The sequence below is a fragment of the Mus pahari genome, chromosome 2 (genome assembly GCF_900095145.1).
Source record: "Mus pahari chromosome 2, PAHARI_EIJ_v1.1, whole genome shotgun sequence".
In the NCBI taxonomy this organism is placed as follows: Eukaryota; Metazoa; Chordata; class Mammalia; order Rodentia; family Muridae; genus Mus; species Mus pahari.
Genome location: NC_034591.1, coordinates 136,379,083 through 136,384,953, shown reverse-complemented (window position 1 = coordinate 136,384,953; position 5,871 = coordinate 136,379,083).

The window sequence follows — 5,871 nt, the reverse complement described above, 5'->3', positions numbered from 1 at the left end:
AGTAGATTTCTCTGGCCACACTGCCTAACCCCACCTCCCATACACAGACATTTCAAAGCAAAACAATCAATACAAACTGAAAGGAAGTGATGACCAGTGGCTATGTTTGAGAGGTGATGAAAATGTTTAAAAATTCACAGTGATAATGGTGGCACAAATACAAATATCTTGAATTTCATTTAATTATATGCTCTTGGTTTTTTGGGACAGTGTTCCATACTGACCTCAAACTAGCTTTGTATCCTAGAATGACCTTGAACCTCATCCTGCCTCTGCCTCGTGAGTGCTGAGGTCTCGGGTATAGGCTAGCATGCCTGTGTGTTGCTAGAGATAGAACTCAGGGCACACAGGGCTGGTGAGATGGCTCAGTGGGTAAGAGCACCCGACTGCTCTTCCAAAGGTCTGGAGTTCAAATCCCAGCAACCACATGGTGGCTCANAACCATCCATAACAAGATCTGACGCCCTCTTCTGGAGTGTCTGAAGACAGCTACAGTGTACTTACATATAATAAATAAATAAAATTAAAAAAAAAAAACTCAGGGCACACAATCTACAAACTGAACTGTGATCCTAAACCTTTTGAATGCTTCCTTTTTTTAAAATTTTATGTATATGAGCATCTTGTTTACATGTATGTCCGTGCACCATGTGGGTGCCTAGTTTTGAATAAGGTCAGAAGAAGGGGTTAGATCCCCTGGAACTGGAGTTACCCATGTACATGAGCTGTCATGTGGGTGCTGAGAATCAAACCCGAGTCCTTAGAAAGAGCAGGACTTGGAAGTAGGCAGGGGGAATCACTGGTTCAAACCCACCTGTAACTACATACCAAGTTTCAAGCCAGCTAGACTACCTGAGACCTTGTCTGCATAGAAGTGGGTTTGTCTGTCTGTCTGCCTTGTTTCTAGTCCACCAGCTTGGGTTCGGGTGTCAAAATGACCATGCAGAACCACCTTCCGTGAAGAACCTAACAGGAACTTAGGCCAGCAGTTTGTAATGAAGACAATAAGGTTACACAGAATAGACTTCTTTCTTAAAATTCGTCTGAAATTATGTTTTAAATAGTTCCTCTACAAGACTGAAGATAATATCAAAGGATACTGGATTTAGGAAGCTATGAATTGGTTAATACTTGCATGTTTAGTATGTCCTTAGATTTATTTTATTTTATTTTATTTTTGGTTTTTCGAGACAGGGTTTCTCTGTGTAGCCCTGGCTGTCCTGGAACTCGCTTTGTAGACCAGGCTGGCCTGGAACTCAGAAATCCACCTGCCTCTGCCTCCCAAGTGCTGGGATAAAAGGTGTGCGCCACCACGCCCGGCTAGATTTAGTTTTTTTTTTTTTTTAAAGATTTTATTTATTATATGTAAGTACACCGTAGCTGTCTTCAGACACTCCAGAAGAGGGCGCCAGATCTTGTTATGGATGGTTGTGAGCCACCATGTGGTTGCTGGGATTTGAACTCAGGACCTTTGGAAGAACAGTCAGGTGCTCTTACCTGCTGAGCCATCTCACCAGCCCCCTAGATTTAATTTTTTTAAGAAGTATTTATTTTATGTATATGAGTACACTGCAGCTGTCTTCGGACACACCAGAAGAGGGCATCAGATCCCATTACAGATGGTTGTGAGCCACCATGTGGTTTCTGGGAATTGAACTCAGGACCTCTGGAAGAGTAGTCAGTGCTCTTAACTGCTGAGCCATCTCTCCAGCCCATGTCCTTAGATTTAAAGATTTAAAACAAATCAAAACATTTTCTAGAGACAGTTTTAAACCAAACTGGCATGGAACTTTCCAAATCATTGGCTCTACTTCCCCAAATGATAGGATTATAAGAGTATGCACCTGTTCTGTACTGCCTCTCAACTCTGCTTTCAGTCTCAAAGGAGTAAGTTTCTTAAGTGTATGGCAAATGAATAAATAGCAAGTGGCAGATAGATATTAAAACGTCATTGAATCGGTAGTTTATAGCATCCATTAAGGGACAACTGAGGTAACATGATTGAGAGAGTAAACAAAGGTGATCATCAAATCAAGACTTACAAGCAACCAGTAGAAACAGACTGGGAAAGCGAAGGCAGTCAGATGGAATTCCCAGTAGAGATTTCTCTTCACAGATGAGTTGCCCATGGCTGAACTTCCAGCCTCCAGTACTTCCTGTAGGTGTTTTAAATGATGGGAAAAATAGCACTAACATCTGTTGGAAATGGTTTACCTTCCAGATGTTCCTAGGGACATGATGGCTTTTTTTTTTTTTTTTTTTTTTTTTTTTGGTTTTTCGAGACAGGGTTTCTCTGTGTAGCCCTGGCTGTCCTGGAACTCAATTTGTAGACCAGGCTGGCCTCGAACTCAGAAATCCGCCTGCTTCTGGGCTTTTTTTTTTTTTTTAAAGATTTATTCATGTTTTACATGTAAGTACACTGTAGCTGTCTTCAGACACTTTTTCTTTTCTCTCAGGCCCCACTAGCTCTGGCCCAAAGATTTATTTATTATATGTAAGTACACTTGTAGCTGTCTTTCAACATCCCAGAAGAGGGCATTAGATCTCATTATGGATAGTTGTGAGCCACCACGTGGTTGTAGGATTTGAACTCAGGACCTCTGGAAGAGCATCTCTCCAGCCCGGGGCATGATGTTTTAACAGAGAGCTTCCTTCCATGTCACAGAGTTAGGGAGCCAGTCTGCTGAAGAAAAGGATATTTTGAGGGAACACTTGAAATAAAGCATTCATTCTGAGAGGAGGGCCCTCTTTATTTCCAGATTCCCCTCTCAACAAGCTTAAGCAGCACATGGCAATCCACCAGCCTAATGTCCTTTCAGTCACCACACCCAAAGTACGGAGACTTCTCAGGTCACAGTTCTCTGAACAATCTATACAAAAACTACTTGCTTAGCACTTAACATTATAATTGGCATTAAACGTAGAGATTGCTGAAGGCATGCTTGCAGGAGGGTGTGAAGCATGTAGATTATATGTAAATACTTGGCTGTTACACGTAAAGAACCTCAGCACCCATGTGTTCTGGTATCTGAGAGGGGTCCTGAAACCTCAGCATCCATGTGTTCTGGTATCTGAGAGGGGTCCTGGAAGCAATCCTCATAGATACCCAGGGAGGGCTGTACTAAAGAAGTTTGCTAACTCCAGAGATTAGCTCTGCAAAGGTACCTCGCCCTTATCTGACAAGACTTGGCCTGCCCCTTAGTGCATCAGCAGATGACTGCCCAACTGGTTGTTTCTACGACTTAACCTTAGGGAGGAGGCTATACAAAGGGGAGAGGTAGCAAATCTGCAAGTCAATTTAATTTTATGTAGCCCAGACGCCTGGAGCTCACCATCTTCTTACTTCAATCTTCCTAGTGCCAAGATTAGCATGTGCCACCATGCCAAAATTCTTTTTTTTTTTTTTTTTGTTTAAGTTTGTTGTCTCTCAATGTAACCTGGAACTCTGTGTAGCCCAGGTTGGGTTTGAACTTGAGGTCTTCCTGCCTCTGCCTTCTCAGTGCTGATGTTACAGGTAAATACCGCCATGCCTGGCTATTTATTTAGGGTAGGTCCCTTGAAGCACACACTGGCCTTGAATTTACTATGCTATGTAGCTGAGAGTGACTCCACTCCCAAGTGCTGGGATTACAGGTATGGAATACGATCCCCGACTTAATTTAGTTTTAAAATAAAGAGGCAAGTGTTAGACCTTAGGAAGTGCATGTGTCCAGAAATGACAGTCTTGAACAGGCTAGAACTATAGACGTATTTCTGGCCTTAAAATAAAGCCATAATTTCTCAGGAACTTGTGAAAGAGGTTCCCATCTGCCAAAGGGGGTTATTTCCCTAGTCTCTGGTAGAAGGGACTTGTGCCTCACCATTGACACATTCCTGTGGTTGTATATCAGAGCCCCTGCTGACCTTCAGGCCTCCAAATCTCCCTAAAACTTGTGGGTTTTTTTTTTTTAAAGATTTATTTATTTATTATATGTAAGTACACTGTAGCTGTCTTCAGACACTCCAGAAGAGGGCGTCAGATCTTGTTACGGATGGTTGTGAGCTACCATGTGGTTGTTGGGATTTGAACTCTGGACCTTCGGAAGAGCAGTCGGGTGTTCTTACCCACTGAACCATCTCACCAGCCCCCTAAAACTTGTTTTACATCTCGAAGTCCACGTAACTGGCACCCTGGCTTTCTCACCCCCTCCTAAGTTCCCAGGCTACCCTAGTTCACTACCAGCTGCTCCTCCTCCTGGTACTGCTATGACTTTTCCATGTCCACTTCCCTAGCCCTGGCCATATCCAGTCTGATACTTTTTCTCTCAGCTCTGGACTCTCCCAATGCCCTTATCCCAATCATGGAGTAGCCAGCCACTCTCAGTGGTTTCTTCACTTACTTGCTTACAGTGAGCACAGTTCTATGTGCAGGAGGAACACTTCAGCCCAGGAGTTCAGAGGCAGAAAGACCTCCTCTCTGAACACAGGAGGAATAAGCAAGAAGACTTGAGCTGGTAAGATAGCTCAGACAGAAAAGCATTTGCCACCAGGCTTGACCACCCAAGGTTAGTTTCAAGAGATATCTTAGCAAGAGACTACCTGTGCACAGCAGGCATGACTCATGAGACAGTCAAGTTTCTGATGACTTGAGCCTGTTCTGTTCATTAAAACAAGAAACTTTTTTAAAAGGCATGAGGTTGCAAGCAACTAGGATTTGTTAAACAACCCGTGGTCCTGCTCAAAGGCAACAAGAGGTCTGCCCTGAGACTAAAACAGCTTTAAGGTCAAAATAGATTATCATGGGCATCATTTCAGAATAGCTTCCACAGTCTTGAGTTCAAGGCTAACCTGAGCTACACAGAGAGCCCTTGTCACAAATTAACAGAATAATTTAGAATCTACATTTTAGATAATTGTATAGAGCGTTCTGCCATCCAAAACCAAGCATTATCTTTTGTCATGTTTCCTTAAAACTCCTTTCTTTACATTTATCTATCTATCTATCTAGTTAGTTATGTGTGTGGTAATGACACTGCCTGCTGTATACTGTGGCTTGTATGTGGAGTTCAAAGATAAACTTTCAGGACTTGGTTCTCTCCTCCCACCATGTGGGTCCCAGGGAAAAAAACTTATCCTTAATCAAAATGAGGTGTCCGCCTAACCGTACTAATATGAACCTGCATGGGTGTTTCACCTGATAAAATGTAAGAACTTTCCTTTTGCCAGGCATGGTGGCACATGCCTTTAATGGCAGCTCTGGGGAGGCAGAGGCAGGTGGAGCTCTTGAGGCCAGCCTGATCTACAAAGTGAGTTCCAGGACAGCCAGGGCTACACAGAGAAACCTTGTCTCAAAACAACCAAAAAAAAAAAAAAACTTTAAAAATCTCACAGTTTTTGCAAATTCAGAAACATTAAAATTTCAGTACTTTTAAAATCCAAAGTCTTTTAAAATTTAATATCTCTCAATGTGGGCTCCAGTAAAATAATAATTTAAAAAGCCAAATTCTTTACTTCAAGAGGGAAAAATCAGGGCACAGTCACAATTAAATTAAAGCAAAAACAAACACCAACCATCCAATTTCTGTAATCCACTCACAATCTCCTCTACACTCCTCTATAAAGGGCTTGGTCCCTTCTGCAGCTCTGCCCTCTGTAGTACACACAGCTTTTGTCTTTTAGGCTTGGGCTGGATCTGCTCCACTGCTACTGCTGTTCTTGGTGGCCATCCCATGGTACTGGCATCTCCAAAACGCTGGGCGCTGGGTTCTTCTGTGGCACCTGGTCTGCACTTTCACCAACAGCCTCTCATAGGCAGTCTTCCTTGTGTCAAGCCTCAACTTTTTTTTTTTTTTTTGATTTTTCGAGACAGGGTTTCTCTGTATAGCCCTGGCT